Genomic DNA, 12,712 nt, shown 5'->3' with positions numbered 1-12,712 from the left:
TTTCAGTGACCATAACCTGTAGTTCTAATACCAACCTGTGACGCCCTCCAAACCCGGGGTCTAGATTTGGGGGTCACTAGCCAATAAACTATAATAAAATAATCACAGCAGAATAATATAATAAATATGACCCCTCTACCTGCACTGGATCGATCACAGGTTATAGTATGGAATATGCACTAATACAAACCAAATGTTATTACAAACCATAAGTCTAATTAGTTTTACAGATTATTCAAATTTTATTACAAACCTCTAGACTATCCAAGCGTCCCAAAACAGTCTACCAGAAATACACACCAACTAATTACAAGCACTCGACTTCTGATCAAACCAGGATCTCAAGCCTGCCCTGGCCAAGCTGAAAGAATCAGGATATGAAACAAGTATGAGCGAAAGAAATGCTCAGCAAACAGTAATTAGCTTATGATTTGGAACAACAACAACAATATATCTGATGTACAAAACTAACCACAATACCTGAACAATATCAAAACTGATATATATATTTGTTAATATATTTTGTTTTGGGATTGGAATCCTCGAACGACGGTGTGTTGCCGCCGGTGATCAGCCGCGGAGCAACACCGGTATGCCAAAGCATATCCAACTAAACAACTGGTACCCAAGGCACACATCAGCCTAGCAAGGTGTTATATCCTGTATAACACATTGCTCACGGTGGACCGCCGCCACGGCCTCTTACGCAACCATCCAACCCATAAAAAACAATTTTCCGTCAAAGGAGTCGAATCAAATGACATCCTTAACCACATAATTCCCCATTTCTCATGGTTCGGAGTTATCTAAACAACCAATGGCGAAATAACCAGAATAATTAGTTATTCGCTAATCTCAATTCAAAGCTTCACTATATAGAGTAAGTTGTAGCGAAATGTAAAAATATTTAACTATTCTGAACTTAGAATAATAGAGAAATTGAAAGAATAAATTCAGAGTCAACATCACTTGAATGATAAGTGATGACATAAATAATTGTATAATATGATTCGAAAAAAAACGTCCCTTGAACGATAAGTGAAGTTAGGGTACTTGCCTGGTATGCTCAATAACCTCTTACTATAACTCTGCTTATAGTTGCTGACTACTATCTCCATCTAACACTTGACCGCACTCCTTGCTACTCGATTCTATAAACAAAAGGACTATCTTAATTGACAGAACCAAACTTAATCGACATAACTATACGTCTTGACATCTACCCGATCGTTTATAACTAAACATGGCATTTTAAACTGTAAACAGATAGCATGCATATCATATATCTTGTAATCATGGTATTCATATATCATATAACCACATATTTCATGTAACATATCAGTCAGACCATTAGAAGATAGGTCTCAGTGCGTTCAGAATGAAAATCGAGTCACTATTAGCATTGACCGATCAAATACCGACTCAAACTGATACACAAATCACATGACATTGTAATACAAAAGAAATTAGGACTTAAAAGTATTTTTATTGGAAGCGCAATATTTTTCTGAGTCTATACACGTTCGTTTCTTATTAAATGGATGAACGGTTTAATTATTATGAATAAAATAAGAAATAAATAGATTTGGATCAATTAATAATAATATTAATTGATTTTTAAATACCAAAATATAATTTTTAAAAGCCTAAAATAATTTTTAGGAATTATTTGAATTAATTATAAATAATTTACATTTATTTAACTATTTATAAATGAAATTATTGATTAATTGATTTTTAATCAATTAATTAAATCCATGAATAATTAACTAAAATGAATTATAAATAATTAAATCAAATTGTATTTTTGAATATAATAAAAGAAAATAATTTTTGGAATTTAAAATAATTCAGAAAATAATTTTTAGAATTTTAGATAATAAATAAATGATTTTTGAAAGTAAAATAAATGATTTTTAAAATTTTTAAAATGAATTTTGAAAATAAAAAAAAAACAGAAAATCTCACAAACAGGTTTTTATGGCTGGGTTTTGGGGAATAAAAATCAAAACCGGGTTTTTTTCCACTGAAACGGGTCAGTATGAACTCGACCGGGTCGGGTTTTAAGATCCACCAGTTTCTGGAAAAATTCCAGATTCCGACGGCCCTTCGCCGGACTCTGGCGAGTCCATAACCGGCCATTACACCCCCGAATCTGCTTCCAGACAACATCAATCAATACGTAATCGTATCAACAGTACAAACCCAAGAATCATAATCATTAACAACCCAGAAATCGATCACTCTGGCCGATTCCCGATCATAAACCGGCGACTTCACCGGAAAATTCAATCCACACAATCCTAAAGGAAATCTAGCGTTCTAAATATGGAAATGAAGCTTGTAATCCCAGGAATTCAGTCGTATATTCACAATCATCAAAACATCATCAATAAGAACAGAAAATTCAATCAAAACTTCGACTTATCAAATCGAATTCGTACTACCAATTCTAGCAATCATTTGATGCGTTTTTATATACAAATAGATTCAAAATCATCCCAGAAATCTAATTCAAACATCAAAATCGATCGACAATCAACAGATAATAAAAACCTAAATCGAACAAAAACGAAGAACAACGTTTTCGTAAGATACCGAACCTTAGTTCGAGATATTTGTATCGAAACGACGGCCGTGGTTCTGGCTTTGATTTGGGATTGAAATCGCTGCAAACCGATTCCTCCAGAGGAATCAATCGATCGAATAGCTCAAGAACAAACCCTAATTCCCAATTTTATAATTTCTGATTTTTATGCTATTTTTAGTAATTTCTGATAATAAAGTAAAATAAAATAAAACAAATCTGTTATTTATATATATACATAAATTAATACCCAAAATAAATTAAGGGTGTTTTATCCCCTAATTATAATAACTAGGGCCCCAAAATAATAATTACGGGGCATAATTTTAAAAATGATAAAATATAAAATTAATATCAAAATTTCTCAAAAATTACGAATAATTCAAAAATACAAAAATAAAGCCTATTTGAAATACGAATAATTTTATAAAAATGAAAACACGGATTTTGTGGGGTTTGACGTCCCGGTGGGGTCCCGGTCCGTTAATTTTTGAAAAACAGAAACGATCCCTAATTTACCAGAAAAACCCGAAAACACCTAAAATGCATTGAAACACGCATAAAATGAAATAAAACGAGTACCTTTATAAAGACGCTAATAAACACGCGTCCCAATTGCAGATAAAGTCATATAATTGCAGTTTAAGCATATATTAATCAATCGAAAAATTTTCTGGGCTGCACGAAAACACACATAACAGCTATACCATCTAATATCATGGCAATAATCACTTTCAATTTATAAAACACATAATATTTATTTATTTAACACATAATATTTACATAATTTTTCCCGGATATTAAACATATTGTGTTTGATGATAAAAAGATTGAAGGACTACAGGATGAAGATTCTCATGAAAGCCTCAAGTTTGATAATGTGGAGATGGTTAGTGATGACAGTGATGATGAAAATGATCAAGAAACAGTGAATAAGGATAATGCAGAAAAATCTACAACTAATGAAGCACATAATTCAACATCTGCCGAGTTCCAAAATGCTTTATCCGTCGGGAGACAATCTGTTACGACCGGCATTTTATGTAATATTATTTGTGAACTTTGTATAATATTAGAGCTGAATATAAATATACTTAATGATTGTACGTTGTGTGAATCAAAATTTCTGCATTAATTTTTGAACTTGTATTTTAGTCTATAAAAATAAATCTTTAAAAATTTATTTGCTATAATTAGAAAATTACATGGAAACCCTTGCATGAAAATAACTCTTCCATTCTATTAAAGGGAAAAGGAGACCTTTTCGACCCCACTAACTCACTTGTTGTTAACCAAATTACCACATTAACCTTGCATGCAAAATGGCCTAACTTTAGCTAGAGGGTATTCTTGTACATTCTTATTTCCACTCATTTCTTTTAGTCAATCAAAGGCATAAAACCAAAAACAAAATGTGAGAAATCATTTCACTCACTCCACACTCCAACTCACCTCTCTTTTTCCCTCCTGCCCCTCCCTCTCCTTGCTCTCGGCCGAGAACCCCCTCCCCCACTCCCTTCCATTTTCCATCCCATTTCTCATCTTCCCTAGTGTAATTCGTCCACCTACATTTATTTTATATACTTCCCAAGAGTTTTGTGATTTGGGAGATGAAGTTTCATGGTTGCATGTGTAGCTTTTGTGTGATCTCCAAAGAGAAACTCTTGATTCTTGTGAATTCAAGAGCTCTCTATGAGATACATTTAAACTCTATATTTTAGCCGAAATCTTGTTAAGTGTTTTCCATGAGTTGCATGTTATATTTTTATTTGCATGTTGGTGTTCTAGGGCATGTATGATCTCCACTCCTGTTGAGGCACTATTTTAGGACGTTGATGCACTAGGTTTTCTTTGGTAAAGGTTGGATGTTTGGTTAATAAGTGGGAGTCAAGGTGGAAAGGGATTAGTTAGTGTTTGCATTTTTCCAGATTTGATGCACTAGTTTATGGGGAAGTTTCGAATGAGCATTTGTTGTAAACTTTGAGGCCCAAGCCACCAGAAGCTATAACTAGGAGTATATAATAGGTTTTAGGTGTTTTTTGGAGGTTTGTAAGACGTTTGGTTAGGTGCACGAGTGGAATCACAAAATCTGTCCAGCAGGGGACAGTTTTGTTGCAACTTAGAAATATGAAGTTTTGGCCATGTCATAGGTAGGCCCTCATTAGGCCCTGTTGGGACTTAGGTAGAGGGAGTGTCAGAGGATTTTTTCCAGCCATAGTTCATAGGATTTGAGTTAGAATAATGTGTCACAAGTTAGTTCAAGTCAGGACCTTTTCTGCCCAGAAAAACAGGGGAACCATGGACTTTAATCTTAGGCCTAGGGAGGCCCAAGGTAGGCTCTTGAGCCGCATCAAGTTTGGGAGTTGCCTTATGATCGGAAGAGTCTAGTGTAGAAGTTTTGGAGGTAAACTTGTAGTGTAAGAGTGTCTAATGCACTCAAGAAATCATAGATATCATTCTGAAATTTACCTTAGTAAGCACCTTCACTTACCACATAGTTTTAGAGCATTTATGAGTGAGGCCTAGGTTGACCACTATAGTTGAAAGATAGCATAAAGCCAGTAGAGTGAAAGGCCCAAGTGAGGGTCAATAGGTTTTGGATAGTTTAGTAAAGGCACATCCAGTTAGGAGACCAAAATTTGGAGACTTTGTCTAGTTTAGCGATCAAGTGACTTAAGTTGTGGAACGAGATCATCCAAGCCTAGTGTTGCAATATGGTGTGTGTGTGATATTGTTTGGTATTTAAAATATGGTATGTGAGTATATGTGGCTATGTGTACTATTATGTTTATAAGGTGATTATAAATTGCGTGCATATAGGCCTAAATGCCATTTATGTTTAATTTCGGGTTGTAAATAGGTTGAGTTGGTGAGAATATATTATAATAAGGTTATTATTAATTGTGTAAGATCTCGATACGTGGGTAAACTTTCCATAAAGGTCGAGTAAAGCTTCCAGTTGCTCCTACTTTCCAGTCCAGTCTAGTCCAGCCTTCTCAAGGTAAGTGATTCAACCTACTTTTTAGTTTACACTGCGAATGTGTGATAACTAGTTCTTATATATATGATGCGAGTATCCTGATTTACCTTGTTATACCCGGACCAAGTGATTCTCAAATCTATCTTCGTATTATATAGAAATGCCATGAACCCTCAAGTACTTATTGCAAGTAGATCAAAAAATCATACCATGCTATTATACCAAAGTAATCGGGATGCCATGATAAAATAGAGAATTGTTATAATACCTTATTTATCCTTTTGATTAACATGCTATTGATTACTGAGAAATATTGATTTTACACCCTGATGTTTGATTTAACTCTGGTAAGAACCCCGATAGAAACTTTATCTTGATACATAAAAGCCAGATCCACAACTTTAACCTTTCAAGGTATGGAAGCTGGTACCCAAGCCTAAAAGAAAGAATTCAATTAACACCAAATGGGTATTCAGAAACAAGATGGATGAAAATGGCATAGTAGTCAGGAACAAAGCTATATTGGTTGCTAAGGGCTATTGTCAACAAGAAGCAATAGATTTTGATGAAACTTTTGCTTCTGTTGCAAGACTTGAAGCAATCAGAATTTTCTTAGCCTATGCAGCTCATGCCAATTTCAAGCTCTATCGAATGGATGTCAAAAGTGCTTTTCTGAATGGAGATTTGGAGGAGGAAGTCTATGTTAGTCAGCCTCCTGGTTTTGATGATTCAAATTTCCCAAATCATGTCTACTATCTTTTGAAAGCACTTTATGGACTGAAGCAAGCACCTAGAGCCTGGTATAACACTTTATCAAATTTTATTTTGGAAAATCACTTCACAAGAGGTACTGTTGATAAAACTTTATTCTTTAGAAATGTTAATGGCTCTAGTATACTTGTTCAAATTTATGTAGATGATATTATTTTTGGCTCTACAGATGAAAAACTTTACAAAAAGTTTGCCAAATTGATGCAAAGTAAGTATGAAATGAGCAAGATGGGAGAACTAACTTACTTTCTTGGTTTACAAGTTAAGTAAGTTAGTGATGGAATATTCATTAGTCAAACTAAATACGTTCATGATATTTTAAAGAAGTTTGATCTAATGGATTGCACATCTGCAAAAACTCCCATGGCCACTGCAACTAAGCTTGAATTAAACACTACTGAAAAGTCTGTGGATTTTTTGAAGTTATAGGGCATGATTGGCTCACTTCTGTACTTAACAGCTAGTAGGCCAGATATAATGTTTGTTACTTGTCTTTGTGCTAGATTTCAGGCTGATCCTAGAGAATCTAACCTAGTAGCTATTAAGAGAATTTTCAGATATCTCAAGGGAACACCAAAACTTGGCATTTGGTACCCTGGAGATTCTGGTTTTGATCTAACTTGTTATTCAGATGCAGATTATGCAGGTTGTAGAATAGACAGAAAAAGTACAACAGGAACCTGTCAATTTCTAGAGAACAAGTTTGTGTCCTGGTTCAGTAAAAAGCAAAATTCAGTTTCTACTTCTATAGCTGAAGCTGAATATAAAGCTGCTGGTAGTTGCTGCGCACACATTTTATAGATGAAAAACCAATTGTTGGACTATGGTCTACAAGTGGAAAGAATTCCCATTTTCTGTGATAACACAAGTGCAATTGCCATCACTGAAAATCCAGTGCAACATTCAAGAACAAAACACATAGATACCAAGTACCACTTCATAAGGGAACATGCGATGAATGGTACTGTGGAACTTCATTTTGTTCTAAGTGAAAAGCAGCTTGCAGACATATTTACCAAGCCACTTGATAAATCAACCTTTTCAAGGTTGGTAAGTGAGTTAGGTATGCTTAATTATTCTTGAATCATTTCAGATATTCTGCTAAGCTGTTATGCAACCAGAAATTTAATTAATTTTTCTGCATTGGATGAAATTTTGGCTAAGTCAAAATTTACATCCCGATGGATGATCATTATCCATCGAGTTTGATCATCCATCGGAATATTAATTGTTAAAAAAATCAATTATTTTTCTGGAATATTTTATAACTCGGCGGATAATTGATTTATCCTCATCCGTCGAATTGCCTCAATCCTAGCCGTTAAATTTATGAACATTATCTATCGGGTATACTTACAGTTTGTAAGCATAACACGACGGATAATTAAAGGAATTTTACAGTTTGTTCATTCTTTAAACCGCTATTTTGGGCAATTTTTATTGGTCACTTTATTTTACTTTATTATATTTTTAGATAGTATAAAAGCTAAACTCATTTTCACTCTATTCTTTTATCATTCTCAATATTCAATTGCTCTAACTTCTTTCTTCTCAAAAGCAGTCACTCTCTCTGCAAATTTCAATTTCTAACAATGGCACCAGTTGTCAAAATCACGTCTCAAAATGGGTACATCTACGAAAAGAATAATTTCACAGCTCTAGTGAACAAGAAGATTCAACAGTCTGGAAACTATCACAAAATGATGGATTTTGTGAAAGGCTATGAACTCAACTATGCTATGCTGGAATCTCCCACCATTTACTGTGAGGTTGTAGAGGAGATATGGACAACTGCAGTGTACAACTCAACTGATAAGACCATCACATTCACTCTTAAAGGTAAGCAGTTTTGCATTAATAGTGACATTGTCAAAGCATGCTTTAGAATTCTTTATAATACTGTTACTACTCCACACACAGACACTGATATTGTTAACATGCTAAACTCCATGGGCTATGCATTCACTACCTCTAAATTAAGTGAAATTAGAAGGTTGGGTCTTAGGAAAGAATGGAGTTATCTATGTGATGTGGTCACTAAAGTGTTTTATGGTAAAATTAGCAATTTTGACTCTATCATCATATCCATGCTTAAAATGCTTTACATGCTAGTTACTAATAAGTAATTCAATTTCAGTGACTTAGTTTTGTTTGAGTTAGGATTTAAGTTAGGAGAACTCAATAAGAGAGGTAAAAGTGTCTATTATGCTAGATTTTTCATGATATTTGCTAACTATCTCATTAAGAATATTGTGATTGAGAACCCAACCAACAAGCTAAATTGTTGGGTTCAAGAAAAAAGAATAATTGCAGATCTCAATAGAGCAGACCACCACAAAGAGGTGCCCCTCCTCTATTTTCCAGTAATTGAGGGACCTCAGGTAAGTGAGGTAATTTTTACTGTCTCTACTCTTCCAACCTCACACATTTCTTTGCTTTCAAATGTAGCAATGGCATTTGTGTCAATGACCAAACAGATGCCTACCCAAGCTACTAAATCACAAACTTCTAAATCCAAATCTAAGAAAGCCCCCTCTGGTTTCTTTCAAAAGAAACCAGTTGCAAAATCTACTAAACAAAAAGAGGGGAGTGTGAAGGTGGGTGAGAAAGGTGAGGGACAGGGTGAAAATCAAAGAAGCCCTAAGTATAAGGCTGGTGAGAAGAGTGTATCTAAACCTAGACATACCACAGTTTCCCAACAAACTGTGGTTGTTAATAAGGAAATAAGCTCATTACTAGTTTCATCCTCCCAAAAGGATATCACTATTGAAACAAGCTCCCAACCAGGAGCACAAGCCAAAAGGGGTAGGGACACTAGCTCACCACAAACTTATGCTAGAAAGAAAATATCAAAAACCCTTGGGGATGCACAAGGCTCGCATACAGTGCAAACTGGTGCTAAAGACCCAGTCACTGCACCATCTCAAAGTCAGATTGATGTGGCTCCAATAAATGTGGAGTCACAACCAAAATCTCTTATAATCGAAGCACCTGATACACCAAATTCTCCCACACACTCACTGGATGTTGACATGATAAATACATCACTTCCAAATTCTCCATCTTTAACTCTCTTGGAGAAGCCAAAATTCCCAGCAAGTGAGCATCATCTTTTAGATGATTTGTTGGCTCACTTGCCATTTCTTTCGGAGAATGTTGAAACTTCTGTGCCTAAATTATCATCAATCTGCACAGAGTCTACAATATTCTCCACTCCAAACTCATTTATTTATTCTATCCCGAAGGATATTCATCATCCGTCGAGTAGTGATTATATCCCGACGGATAAGCCTAACAGCAGTCATCCGTCGGATAGCCAAACTACTATCCTGATGGATATTTCTCATCCGTCGGGTGTCTCTGCACAACTTAGAAATTCTTCAATTCTCACAAGTGCGGAAGACTTAGTAGTAATACAATAACTCTTAGGACTGAGGGAAAGGAGTGAATTGAGTGAGAGTCTGGGTTGCTCCCAGGAAAAAGGAGAGAAAAAGAGTGAACAAATGCAGTCCATTTATTCAGGACTAGCAAAAGTTAGTGAGAGGAGTCCCACCTTAGATGGTGAAGGTGAGGGTGTGAGGGTAGGGAGCCAATGGGAGCCCTTGATGCAAAAAGAGAGAGAGAAATTAAGAGAAATGCAGGTACATGAGATATAAGGATGGACATCATTGCTAGTGAGTTAATGAATGCCAATGATGCAGACATAAAGAAACTATCTAAGCAAAGTCAAGCTGTTATAAGTTCCATCTCTTTGGATGCTGAAGCATTTACTCATCCTATTCCAGCATATCAAATTCTGGATGGACAAGGCAATGAAAATGCAGAAAGAATGCTGAACTTGGTGTATACCACCCAGTCAATGCAAAGAGCTAAGGATGCCATAACAGCTATGCCACCTAGAGCTGATGATGATGTTGACTATGAGACTGGGGAATCTGCTGATTACTTTGGAGATGATGGTGAAAATGAGGAGCTCATGGACATAGGGGGAGAAGCAGGGACCAGCTCTAGATCTGGCCTTCCTTCATGGGCATTTTCCAAGGATTGTGATCTTTAACATTTTTATGGTCACTCTCATTCATCAAATTCAGGAAATACAAAATGCTATTCAATCTACCACAGATGCAGGCACCAGACAGCTCTTACAGGCACATCTAAACTCTCTGCAACTGTATCAAATGCAAGGCCTCCAACACAACTAGGATATCACTTCTATCAAGACAGAGATCAATGAAGTAAAGAAGGATATTTCTGAAAGATTAGATTCCAGACTTCCAGAAGCCACAATGATTTATATTAAAAGGCAGCTAAGGAAGAACACTAATCTTGCAACGAAGGTGGATTCCTTGGATAAAAGAATGACTGCTATGGAAGCCTCTCTAACAACTATACATCTATATCAAGCACAGCAAACAGACTTGCTCCAAAAGCTAGTGGGAACACAAACCTCTTCCTCTACACAACTTGCTGATAACAAAAAGGGGGAGAAAGAAAATGCTATTGTCCCAATTAGTCAAGAGGAATCAAGGAGTGAGGGGGAGCAGAAAGTGCTAAACATCCAAGTCAGCAAAGTGATTGTGCCAACAATTACTTTCAAAAAGCCACCAGTCATGGACATCATTAACATCATAAATTTGGCAGCAGCAAAGCTAAACACGGATGACAAACTGTTAAAGATTGATGTAGCAGCTGAAAAGGAGTTGAAAGAAAATTAGAGAAAGATAGATGCAGAAATTCAACAGAATTTTGGGCCAATTTAGAAGCCAGAAAAAACATTCATTCATCACTCTAAAGTCAAGAATATTTTTGCGAATGAAATGAGTATGAATTATCTGGAAAAAGGGCAAGCATCTTGCATCAAATCTCCAAAAGCAGATTTCATCATAAAGTTAAAAGAAACTATTCAAAGTTTTCAGAAAAGAATCCTATGGATACTATGTATGAGACACCTAGGCCTGATGAAAAGAAGCTGTTGGCTAGGTTAATTGCCTTCTACAAAGATCCAGCTAATTCAGTACTTAAAAGAAGATTAGCCAAGATTTACAGAAATGGTAAGGAAATTTGTGTGGTGGCTGGACACCCCATGTTTGTGGAAGCTAAGAATGAGGATAAAGAAAGAATTATGCAAGAAAAGAAGCAAGATTGTGGATGCTAAAAAGCTTAAACAAAAGAAGAAGCAAGCTGTTATCTTGGCCAAGCTTCAAGCTGTAAAAACCACAACAAATTTCATGCACAACCATCTGTAATTGCTGAACCTAAGGATCTGAAAGTGCAAGAAGAACCACAACAAAAAAGAAGATTCATATACAAACTCAATTCCAAGAGAAAATTGAACTTTAGTGATGAGGAAAAGGAAGACCACATTTCCAAAATGTCCACAACTACAACTCAAACATCAAAACCCTCAGTGTTATTTGAAGAATTCAATATGGTGGATCCATCTAGGAATATACATGCTGAGACTGTAATTCCAAGGAGGAGCCAGTGGACTGGGATAGTTTGCCTATTCCTGAGCTAAATTTTCCTATCTTCAAGACAAAGAAGACAAAGACAAGAGCTGGCAAGAAGTGAGACCAGTGATTCTCAAATCCAAGACCCTATTCAAATCTAAATCCACAGTCAACAAAGGAGATATGCTGTATATTTGTGACATCAAAGAGTTTTCTTACATTAACCTCTACTTAGATGAATTGGAAGAAGTTAGAGGAATTCATGCTCACAGACATCTCCCTGAAAGACTGGTATTCAAATACAAGGGAGGAAAAGAGATGATATGGCCACTTCACAGGATTTTTCTAGAAAGCTAATCTGTGCTAATAAAGATCTACTCATCTTTCAAAAATAACTTTGGATACCATGTTATTGCTAGAAGATTAGTTCTAAAGAAATCGGGTATAACCAACACTAGCGCAGAAAACAATCTTTTCTTTAATTCTTGAAAGCTTTCCTCACATTTCTTTGTCCATAACAACTTCTCATTTTTCCTGGTCAACCTTGTTAAGGGTATAGCTATCTTATAAAAATATTGTACAAATATTATAATCGTCGATAAAAATCTCAAGTTTTCTTCTTATAGTAACTTACCATCTAATATTCTTTTAAACTTTCTATCTTAACATTTTCTTATTGTGCAAGTTATATTGAATAAGGATTTATTCCGTTAGTATCGGAAAGAGTGGTGCAAGTATTTTAGAAAATCAATATCTTTGTGCAAATATCTTAATATTCTCTAAAAAAATTACATTTTAATATTTTCTTTTTATGCAAGTTATTTTGATTGTCGTCTGCCTATATAAGAATCCCTCTAGAATTAATTTAAATCATCTAGAAATTCGGTTACGGTTTTTTTTTCTATTAAGAATTTTGTAAGTTCC

The sequence above is a fragment of the Apium graveolens genome, chromosome 9 (genome assembly GCF_009905375.1).
Source record: "Apium graveolens cultivar Ventura chromosome 9, ASM990537v1, whole genome shotgun sequence".
NCBI lineage: Eukaryota > Viridiplantae > Streptophyta > Magnoliopsida > Apiales > Apiaceae > Apium > Apium graveolens.
Note: the sequence above shows the minus strand (reverse complement) of the source record.